This window comes from Wasmannia auropunctata, unplaced genomic scaffold, assembly GCF_000956235.1.
Source record: "Wasmannia auropunctata unplaced genomic scaffold, wasmannia.A_1.0 LD336101.1, whole genome shotgun sequence".
NCBI classification, from domain to species: Eukaryota; Metazoa; Arthropoda; class Insecta; order Hymenoptera; family Formicidae; genus Wasmannia; species Wasmannia auropunctata.
This window is the reverse complement of record NW_012026789.1, coordinates 2,607,394-2,620,282: the sequence shown is the minus strand read 5'-3', so window position 1 is coordinate 2,620,282 and position 12,889 is coordinate 2,607,394.

Sequence of the window (12,889 nt, the reverse complement as noted above, 5' to 3'; positions counted from 1 at the left end):
CTCGGAATAGCCGATGCGCGCGCGAATCCTTTGGCTTTGCGCCGCCGTCCGAGTTGGGAACGACGTCCTGAAAATTGCCAGCGTGTATTTAAGGACACTCGTCGGGGCGGCGATATAGTTATATATTTCAAGGATTTCTCATCGAGCGACAGGAGCATATTTTAAGGCGTCCTCAGCGAGCGACCGCGAGGTTTGCTCCACTCATGTCCTAGTTACAACTTTATTACATATATATTCGCTCACCTTTACGCGCACTACTTGATTTTCTACCTGTTTAACCGCACAGAGAGATTTGTACACTGGTGAAGAGTTTTTTTTTTCTACTGTTGTATACGAATAATGCGTTAATTTGTGCTTTTCATTAAATATAAAGCGGCAAATATAACAAAACGTTAAAATGTAATCTGCTCTGGTAATTTTGATATATAGAAGCTGCGCTTAATGCGGGTACACTCGAAACATGCGATTTAGATTCATCCGCTAATATAAAACACAAAATACATATTCTAGCTAGCGCACAGAGGTAAACCAGTTTTTGCGCAATTGGCATAGCAAAAATTATAATCTAGCTCGAAGATTCCGTATAGCCTTGTTGTTTACCGCAAAGGGGTTAATATGATAAAGGACTCGATTTTTCCCGACATTTTTCCATCGCTAAAATTGGTCTAAAGTTCATAAGAGCATGAGATTTGTAGCCCCTTTAAAAGAGCTCGTCCTCTCGGGGTTTGCTTTCGGTCTGGCGTTAACGTTATTCGCGCTATATCGCGCAAATAAAATGCAAAGAGAATGTAAAAAGATTAATAAAGAGTGATGTACGTGAAATGCTACGCCGAGCATAATATAATCAACACGTTACATTTGGCTCTTTTTAATTCCCGCATGTTACCGGTCAGCTGCAAAATACAGTTACATGTAATTTTATTATTTAATGTAACAGGAACTTCCTCTCAGGATGGGTGATAAATCACACATTTCGCTTGATAATCATATAGAATTACATATATAATCAAGCTTGTTCCGCCATGCGGACGTGAGCCGGATAGATAAAATTTTTACATATACTTACCTTTGGCTCACGATTATTTCTACATGGCACACACAATTTTAGATTCCTCTTTCCGTAGAATCGTGAAATAGTACTGCAGCAGCGCTTTCAACAATGCAACTCTACAGTAAATATTTTACAAATTCTTTTGCTTCTGCAGGTAAACCCAACTTCGGACGATCTATAATTCGCAGACTTCAGGGTAGAATTCAATTGATAATTTTACACGTCGTGTGTTTGATATACATTTTATACGTGTCTATTCCGAGTCATCGCCCAAATGCTTTTTTATATTGCACACCGCTATAAAACTGCAAATAGGATTACACGTTGAATTATGACGCGATTTATAAATCCTCGTCTAAAGCGGATTTAAGAATCCATGTATCCTTTATGGCGCTGTTTCAATTCAATTCCCATGTTTAGCGGCCCAATCGCGCAAGTGAAATTCTGAGAACGAGTCATTTTGTAAACGACTCGGGAATAATGCGCGCACATCATTTTTATTTCGAGAATTCCCGTTACAACCAAATAAGCCGGCGTCGTATCTGGCTTTTATCACAATGCACGATCCGCGTGTCTTTTCGATAGGAGAATGCCTTTGATCGCGTGAATCCCCGGGATCCCCCGGGCAGGGACAGGCCGAGAAATATCACGGAAGTAATCTGCTTTGAGCGCGGCGACGAAAATGTTTATCATACTCCACCGCTGATCTCGCTACGGCGCGCACAAATAATAAAGCTTATCGACCCGCTGGGATATCACGAATAAATCTTGGAACTCCATTTCCTCTTGAATGACAACATCGTACGAGTTATCGCGCGACGTTTTCATGCAGAAGAGGAGGGAAGAGAGAAAGAGAGAGAGAGAGAGAGAGAGAGAAAGAGAACGTGAGCGATCTCTGGTATTTCCCATTTTCGCGTGCTATCGTCGCCAGTAGGTCGGTAAAACCTACGACAGGTGCTACGCAGGTGGACGATTGTTTCGGAAAGAATCGACATTGCATGTCTCGAATAAGCGATACACGAGAGGAAAAAGCAACGATCTTCTCTCTACAGCAAAGAGAAAAGAAACAGAGATGCGAAACAAAATAGAAATATCCCGCGTGATATTTTGAATTATTTTTCTAATTAGTTTAACTCGATACATATTTTATATATTTTCTAATATAACATATTGACAGAATTTATCAGTTATTTTTCGCTTTAGTAGTAAATCTTTTTGGTAAATTTTTTCTCTTTTGAAGAGTCTAACAAGTGATTAATGAGAAACGAAACAGAAATATCCCGTGTGAATTTTTGAATTATTTCTTGTTGATCTAACTTAATATATTTTTTATATATTTTCTAATATAACTTATTGATAAGATTTATCAATTATTCTTCGTTTTAGTAGTAAATCGCGTTGATAAAATTTTGTCTCTTTTGAAGTGTCTAACAAATGATTAATGGGAGCTAGGAGTCTAACGAATGAATAATGTTTGCTTTGGAAAATTTATAGAGTTCACTTTCTTTATATATTTACATACGTATATATTTATTGACATCAAATCAAATTGAGTTCGTTTAAGTTCTAAGTAATGCTGAGGACGGTAAGCATTTTCTTAGTACAAAAAGATTTTCAACAAGTTATGAAGGCAACTTTAGTCGACAAACGTTATTTATAATAACATTTGTCAAGATAAAATTCAATTATAAATAATATAATTGTATAAAATAATGTATAGTTTGGTGAAGTACTGCATTTTTATTATCATTAATTATTTTTCCTCCGTCTGCATTTAAATCGATATCTCTATCTTAACACCGTCGCAAATGAGAAATATCGGAATTATCTTATCGGAAATTAATAAAGTCTGACACACGTTAAACAGTCGTGGCACGTTGACAGCGATCGAAAGTCCTTTATCGGCGAGCGAAAGAGGGTTCGCATTCGCGGTCGGCTCGTCTACGATGGGAAGCGTTGCCACAGTATCCGTCGCATGGCTGTAAACGTATCGCGCAAAACTTTTGCCTTTGCAATCTCTCGATCCCGTTGTCCGTGTATCTCAATATAGTTGACTGTATGAACCTTGACCCGAAATTGCTTTCCACGTGTCACCAGTTTGTCGTCTCGGGGTCTATCACTGTGGTTTCGGACATTTATTATCTCGAACGACTTTTATATGTAAATGAAATCAAGCAAACCCTTTATCAAAATTGAAAAAAATAGATTTCTAAAATCAGCTGAGAACTCTATTAAATTTCAGCATTAAGTATAACACAAATTAACAAATATTAATTTTTATAAATATATTTATAAAATTTATATAAAATACCAAGTAGTTATATATATATATATATATATATATATATATATATTTATATCTGCTTTTATAAATTCTTACACATAAGTTAAATAACTTACTTAGTCTTAATTATTAATTTATAAATATTTTTCTGCTTAATTTTAATTATAAAATTGATATTTCAAATATTTGGCTGAAGTGTATTTGAGAGTTTTGAGACATGAGAGAAATATTATTTTATACTTTATATATTTGATATACTTTTTTTATATCAAAATTCGAAAAAAGGTTTTAAAAAATATTTATATATTTTCCATTTTTTAACGATATTTTGGACACTATCGTTCGCTTTATATGCAGTGAAATAAATTTCATGGCATTTTAATTCTATTCTTAATACAAAATTCAAATATAATCAAAAGTAGAGCTTGTGTGTGTATGCGTTGTGTGTGCGCGCGCGCACGATTTTTGTACAAATAAAATTTATCTCTTTTGTATTCAATATTTGAGTTTCAATACGAATGCGATAAGAATGGCGATTGAAAATAATTTTAAACTTGCGACAACAGCTTGAAATATCATTAATGTTAATTGCCACGTATAATTACATTCGGAATTAAGCGATTAACAAGTGATCGTAATAAATAATGAGTGATTGTAATATTAATTGACATTTTCCTGCGCACGTTTGCACCAAATGATGCGAGAATCGACGGAGTATCGAGAAGAGGGAATTTCCATCGCATGAAAATTCTTCCCAATCCACAACACTCGAAACATCTCTTTCCACCGATGTACTTAGTGTCATTCGTTTTTTCACTTTTTCATCGCAATTTCGTCCGTTTGCGACAGAATTCTCCGCTAAAATCGGCTGCCCCAAGGACGCTTAATTTTAGAGTTTCTCTCTCTCTTTCTCTCTCTCTCTCTCTCTCTCTCTCTCTCTCTCTCTCTTCCTCTCTAATCAATAAGCGTGAGCAGAATTTTTTTACACCGTTTTATAAATAGAAACTTCTATCAACGTAACCTTAGTATATCGCATGCGACAAATTAGCCCATTTGTCGGGTCTTTCTCCGATTCCTGACGCTGTAGCGACGAAGCAGAAGCGATAATTTCCAATGGCACATAATGCCAATAATAATGCGGATACGAGAGAATCACTCGTAGCGATATTACATGAAGCACCACGATTGTTGAGTAGTCAACGCGGTCGGCAATGTCAGATTTAAGCCCCTTTAAGTGATGTGCCATGAACCTGTCGAGGCGTTACAAAGCATGACCTACATAATGATGATACCCGCAGCGCGAGATACGAATCTTGACGTCGATTTACGCGAGAGGGACGTCCCGCGTTCTGATCAACGCGCGTTTTCGCTTCCATCTAATAAATTCGCACGTGCAATTATAATGACAAGTGCAAAATGACGTACAAGGAATTCGCGACACGAAAAAATAGAAAATGGACTGTCTTGCCGTTTTGGTGCGGAATAAAACGCAACCGCGCTTCCTCGCGTTTCTTCTCGTGAAGATCTTTGTTGTTCTTCCTTCGGTTGGTACACGCCGCGCCCCACATTCGCATTCTCCCGTGGGATCGGCGCCGCCGTCGCGCAGTTTTCATCTCGGAGGAGCGATTTTGTGCCGTCGCGAAATATGCGACCGCGTTACGCGTCCTATAAGCGGCACGCTCACCGGTAACTTTCCGCTTGCAGAGTCGCATGCAGAGTGCACGACGAAACACGTACGCCGGGATAAATGAAAGGGCTCGCTCCGCGTATCGATCTACCCGTTATAGCGCTTCGTTACCACAGATTCAGCTTCGATATCGCGCCATTTCGCGCTCGCTTTTCGCCGTTATCGCCGCTCGCACGCCACTTCGCCAGAGGTACTTACAGATTTAGCGTCTCCTTAATATTCCTCTCTCTCTCTCTCTCTTTCTCTCTCTCTCTCAAATGAATTATCCCGTTAAGAAAAGTACGGGAGCGACTCCCCGGAAGTACAAAAGTTAGCTATTTATTTGAGATAGAGTTATAATTAGAGAATAATTGGAGATACAGAGTTCACACGTCTTTTCTCACCACGGCAATAAAATAGTCATCCTTACAATTAGCTTCTTTTTTGCCTCATTATTAAATGACAGCACCATGTCCAAAATTGGGACATAAGATGTCTAAAAGGCGCCTTAATGACTTCTTAAAGACGTCATTAAGACGCCTTTTAGACATCATATCATAAGACGTCTTAAAAATGTCATAAAGTCCTAATTTTGTGTGCCGTCTGGGAAGATCAACAAAATTGCTGCTCGCATATTAAAATAGCATACAGAATTATTTTTTTGACAATGTAATTTTATTCATCGGTTTTCTAAAAGCTTTTTTAAGCTGGGAAAATCGATTCAGAAGTTTACTTATAACAATTCAGAACTGCTTTACGGATTGTAGATTTCTGATTGCTCAATTATTTATTTAAAAAAAATTGGAAGGCTTGTCTGAATGTAAAGATGTTTGAAATGTTGCTTTGGATTGCTCTTTGAAGATGAGCCGAATAAGGAATCGACGTATACCGAAACACGCGGGTCAAAAGGGAGACTAAAGTGATGATAAATAATGCAGCAGCTTTGCTTCCTGCTCTAGTTATTAAGCGAACTATTCATGCATCCTGAATATTTCACCGGATGCTACATATAGCTATACGCTGTATTTTTCCGTTCGCACAGTGGTTAAGAAGAAAATTATAACATCTGTTAAAAGCATTAAGTGTTTTTGAATCTCTATTGATACACCTACATTTTTTTCTAAATAATTAAAACGTTAAATTAATTAAGTTTATTCTACCAACTTATAAATAGGAAGGATATAATTAATAAGTAAAAACAAATATCAACAATAATAATGGAAAAATGTATTTAAAAGGTTCCTTTTTTTAAACACCTCGGCATAAATGTACATAATTATTAGCCGTTAAATTGAAATGATTAGCATGAGATGAGAACACATTTCCATTATGTTTTACTTTGTCAAAGAGTTCGACAATCCGAAAGTTTGCGAGCAGGGAACCATTTCGCGATTTCGACGCGAACGCTATTTAGACAAGACAATCGGCAGAAGACCCTCGTGTCGTCTCGGCGCGCTACTTCCAAATGCAGAAGTTCGTGCAGAAGTCAAGCTCGTTGGCCGTGAACGGTTTATAAACTCGATCTTTTCTTCGCGAAATCGATGAGCGCCGCGAAATGCGGGAACCTTGTATTCATGGAGAGGGAGTGAGACTTCGAAGGGGCGGCGAAATTGAATCGCGTGGAAATAATGGGCTTTAAACAGCCATGTACACACAGTTTCAAATGACATTTTCGATACGCCTGTAATCTGGTGAAAACTTGTTAAGAAAAAAAAATAGAAATAAAAATTTTTTCCCATTTTATACGCATCGTTACATGGTTTATTTTTCCTTCGCGGTATCGTAAAAAAATTCTCAGTAAAATAAGGTGAATATCCCAGTTAATGACACTGTCCCAATTTGTGACAATCGTGTCTTTATTTCTCAATAAATCAATTATTATAGAGCAATATTTAGTTAAAAAAAATGTGTTGGTATTCAAAATTGTACATATTATTTATTACAATGAATTTTGAATAAAATTAAACGCATTTGTAAACGCTAAAATATTATAATTATAAGCATGCTGCTAACGATGACAAATCGAGCCATTATTGCTCACTGATGTCTTAAGAGATAACAACTATACATCGACGATCCTTCCATCAATTAATTCTAGTTATTATATTAAGCTAAAAAGAAATGAAAAGTAAGCACCCAAAGTTAAGTATACATATATTAAGGAATATTGTGATTAAACTGAAAACGTCACAAAATACATATTTTTATAATTAATGCATGTGTCGCTAATTGGTACTAACATATTTGTTTGTCTTTATTACTGACAGTCGAAATAAATATGATATAAAATGATAAAAACGTTTTTATATTTAAAGAAGCCATGTAAATTTATAAATATCAATTATCATTGAATTAAGGAACAACATTAATATCGTAATTAATCCTCCGAAAATGTAGAAAATTAATACAACTTCGAGTTCTTAATCTGTAAATTATCATGCTTAAGTCAGTAATAAGGACACTTATATGATTCTGTACCAATTTGTGATAGCCGATAGAGTTCCTAACCCATCTTAATTGTCACAAGTGAGTACGAGTATTCAGATATCGCGTGTGCCAAAAGAAAGATGGTGTGTCAAAAGAAAACATCGAAGGCACTTTCGTCCAAAAGAGAACTTAAAGAAAATAACAAGTGTGTATTAAGACACTTATGATTTTTTTATCAATTTGTGATATTCTAATGATTATTTATTATTTTTTGATGTGTCAGTAATAGAGACGTTCTTATCTTGTACAATGTACAGCGTATCATTGATAGGTACTTTTATGTGCGTATCAGCTATCAGTGACATGAACTAGCATGTGTCACAAATTGGGACAATTTTAAATTCATGCGTGTCACTAAATGGTATAAAAACAATGTTTATAAAGAAATAATACATAAATTAAAATTTTTTATAAGAGCAAAAAAATTTAATTTTTTCAGAATTTTAAATATCCAAATTTTTTAATAACATTTATTTCATGTACTTATTGTGATATATATTTATGATATAATTTATTAATTAATTGTCACGACGAGGTTAACTTTGTCACTAATTGAGACATTCACCTTATTTCTCAGTAATTATTACTAACAAACATTGCCATATTTCTTTGTACTTATACACATCTCTAATTGCTATAAATATCGTCGATAAGTATAATAAGAAAGTATTAAATTACAAATCTTAAATTTAAATAATACAATTATATCTTGCAAATAAATCGTAAAGAGAGAGAGAAAGCAATTTAAAAAATCTTGCTGTTACCAAAAACAACATAACGAGCGAGTGAAACTCTATATGAATTCTAGATGACCGAGTTTTATTCCGGATATCGATTGGTCTCTTTCTCTCTTGCAGAAAGGACTGCAAATGCGTGGCGATATACACGGTTCGCTGTCGTCGATTAATAATACGAGAACCCGTGCACTCTTTTCGGGGGAGAGTCATTGTAAAATTTCAATGACGAAAATACTTGCTCCGCCAAATGTAAGCAACAGATACTCCGGCACTGTCGTCGGCCGCGGAAATTATTCATAGCTTCGAGCAACGTAATATCTCAGAGAGAACTCGAGAGCTTATCCATTTGTGTATTCTTCTTTAATATCGCGGAGTCGCGTTCCTCGCGCGCCACCGTGAAAATGCAAAGGCGCTAATGTCACCACCGGAAATCGTGAATTTTACTTATTTTCATGGGTGACCTATATCCGTGCCACCTGCCTCGCGCTTTGTTCCATTTACCCTCCTATTTTCCTCTCCTTGCGGATTTCTGTCGAATCCGGGCCCCCGGAGAGTGGCGAAAAAAAAACTTTACTCAAACGAGGGTTATGGCATAACGGTGTTCCCGCGAAAGTATCTGGGTCTAGAATCTTTATCAATTTATATAGTTCTCTCACGTATCCAGTAACATAATATCACTGTCTATCCAACTTTATGCTGGGTATATTTGACAATATTTCTTAAATTACGTTTTCTTATTAAAATATAACACTGCCCGTGCTATACGTATATTATTTTTTGTGATTCATGTTAAACTTTACTAATGTTTAAAAAAAGTTTGATTTTTAATGCAAATATTATATATAAAAAATAATAATGTAAAATAATTAATTTGCTATTTAATTTGCTTCTTTATTTCACAGTAACAGCTATTTACAACACATATTTAAACGAATTGAGATAAATTCGAGATAAATTATACATTTTTCTTTTTAATTACGTTAATTACGTTAATTTCTTCAACATTTGAGCTATTAAAATGTACGTTTTTCGCAGTCTCTCACGATATGAAACTAATGATATCGCGAAAAAGGAGCAATAAGTAACATTCAATTTGACTTTATATATATATTTTTAAAAGTCCATGCATAAAATATTTATGTTAAATAAATAAATTTGTTATTAACACGTATTAATTATAAAGCATTTTCGCATAAAATAATTAATATTAGAAATGCAAATACTGTGAGAGAAAAAAATAAATTTTTTATCGTTTACGATTGAATTTTCTCTTACCAAACAAAATATTCTAAATTTCTAGTATTGCAGATGAAATTGCTTATTTTTTTATATTTTATTGTGAGGCAATTTTTTTTATCCGATTTATCTCCGAGTTTTCATATAAAAATTTTAAATTTATTTTTTCGTGTACACGCATGTTTATAAAACCCACAAAAATTTATTTGTTTGCACCAATATATACGACGACGCAATCCAATAATCCAGTGAAAATGATAATACGAAGTTATCGTAAATTAAGTTGGAGTATTGCAAGTCGTTCCTCTGTAGTGATGTATGTTTTACGTTTATCCTCTGTTGCTTCCCTTACTTTCATTATAAACCTTTGATTTACTGCACTCGGTGTCCATAAAATAAATGGATTGATACGTGCGAAATAGAGTGGAAGTGTGGCAATGGACTTCGTTATTACCTACAATTTGTATTCCTGATATATTCGCGCGACACATGTTGCACGAGATGAAATATTATTGCATATCGGTAAGCTGTTCAATTTTCTCAGATTCCCTACGTTTTAAGAAAGGATCCTGCGAAATCATGACGATAGACGTCCTCGACGAATTATTGCAAAGGGATCGAGGAAAAATCGTGAGATAGGTAAAATATCCAAATCCGCCCCGCAGTGACTTAATTTGGCCTTGAGAGCCTCTTGCGTTCAATATTCTCGACGAGTGAATTACAATTATTAGAGGTGTGCGAATCAAGCCTTTGCATGGTCGAATCGAATCGAATCGAATTTTTATAACATGTTCGAAATTGAATCAAATCGAATCTGAAATTTTCACTTCGAATCGAATCGAATTAAATCTGTTTAATTCGAATACGAATTGAATCTGAATCAAATTTTCCCAGATTAACGTTACATTAGGCGATCGATTCGAAATCGAACTATTGTTGATTCGAAATTCTCGCAACTAATCTTGCAGATTCGAATTCGAACTATTCGCACACCTCTAAAAATTATATATTTTAATTTAAAAATATGGACTCTATTATGAATATATATATATTTTTTTTCTCTTTACAAAATTTCGCGATACGTCTCGTAAATATCTGCTGCGATTCCATGACTTTCGTACAACTTATCTAATCTTATTAATTTTAAAATTTAGAACAAACAGCAAAACGACTGTGTATTAAGTTTCATAAAGTTATAAAATGGCAGTACATAAAATTTTAATCGCATTTCCTTTGTGCCTTAAAAGTTAGAAAGATTGTGTTTAAATACTCACGAGATAAATTATGTAAAAAATCTATCGAATGAATTGCGATATATCTTGTTCTAAAAAAAGACAATATAAATATCTTAACAATTTTCTTTTGTTTTATTCGCAATTCTTTTGTGTTTCTACGTTTTTTTAGAGCAGAAAATACAATTAGCGGGAATTGAAAGTTATTAATTGTTCAAATCAATGTATTATTTAAATAGGTAATTTAAGCCGAAAATTGTTTTAAAATTGTTTAAAATGTAAAGTAGATGATTATATAAATTATTGTTATTATACACAACAGAAGAAAGAAAAAATAAAAGTTGAATAATTTTTACACAAAATATACAATTATTAAGATTTTTTTCTTAATGTTGGCAGAAATAATATTTACCCAATCAGCAGATTATGTTTTTTAAATGTTTTAAAATATTTATTTAATGTTATAGTATTAAATAAATATTAAAAACTATTGTCTGCTGATTGAGTAGAATTTCAATATTATATGCAAGGAAAAAATATTGTCTTTTTACGTCAAAGCAAGTTTATAAAATTTTATATTTAATTAAATAACTAATACCACTGATTACAATAGAACGTCTCTTAATAAAAACTTAAATTAACTCAGACGTGCTTTTAATTATTGAGATTTCCAAACTTTTTAATCTTTAGTTATTAATTATTTTCCTTTTTTCTAGACGTTTTTACTTGCGTTTAATGAACGGGAAAAGGAGAAAAAGAAAAGAGGGATTGCTATATATATATCTTTTCAGTTTCGAACTGTCATATGACGCAAAGCTTCGTACACTCGACGTCATGTAAATTTCTCAATCAACTTATTTGCTAAAACATTTTTATGATTCGACATAAATAGATTTCCATTTTGTTCACTTGACTAAAAAAAAAAAATGAAGGCTAAAGGAAAAAGAGAGGGAGAAAGAGAAGCTGAAAGCAACTGGATATAAAGTGCTCTCTAGCATTAGATTTCATCCGATGCATTTATGTAAATCAAGAAAAATAACACTACAGAATCGAGACGGAAAAAGAAAAAAAAAGTGAAATTCGCTGGATCAGCCGTCTCTGCCATTTTGGAAGTCAAAAGGACCTGCATCGTTGATGCTCTTCCTTTTCGGTAGATTTACCGTAGTTTCAGGACGCGGGCAAACACGGTTGCGGCAGATTTCAGCGCCATTCGGTTTACCCTGCTAACACACCGGGGCCCGTGCGGCCTCGAAATGCGGCTACGTCGCTGTTACACCGTTGTTTGCGCAAGGTTTGCATCGGGCACGGTACGGGGGGGATTATCTTTGGCCGCGGGCGCGCACCAACCGGGTCTGTCCGACCGTACGGGCGATAAATCGCGGGGGAAACGTTCCCCAGGAATGTCTCCCGATGTCGCCGTTAATGGAAATCGGGGAGATGAATCGAGACAGGGACAATACCGGGGCCGGGTTGCATGCCTGGACCTTATGACATCGCCGGCGTAACCGGCCCGAATGTCGCCGAGGGCCGCCGGAAACCACCGTCGGCAGAGTTATCCGGCGATTCGCGGATGTCGAACGTCATTAATTAAGTTGCGCCAGGCGTGTCGCGCCGATACCCGTCCGGGTACCGGCGACTCGTGTCGCGCAACGATTTCGACCACAAATTCGCAACACGAGTTCGCGAATCCCCGTATCAGTAGTTGCGCTGTACAACTGTGCGGCCGGCTGCCCGGGCTTGCGATTTGTCTTCTGCCCGCTTCGCATGTAACAATATCGCTGTAACAATGACGAAACCTGCACCCTCGCGCAGCTCACCAATTCACGCGACACTAACGAGGGCTTTTGCCTGGATCGACTACTTAATCAATTACGTATCGGAATTGCAGTTTTCGTTTTGTTTAATTTTTTATTGCCTCGTTGCGCGGAAAATACATATCAAAATAATATTTTAATGCAAAATCATAATGCAAAGAATATGAATGCGTTGTAAATATTAATGTCTTCTGCAAATATATTGCTTTTTGCAGTCATAGATATGTATATATGTGCAGATATTAAATCTACATATATTTATGATATTCATCAGAGTACGTGTATGTAGGCAGTAAGCGCGTATATTGGCATGAGAACTCACAGATGATTTACCTATACGCGTTATGTGAATGCGTCATTACGATATTTACATTAATTATAT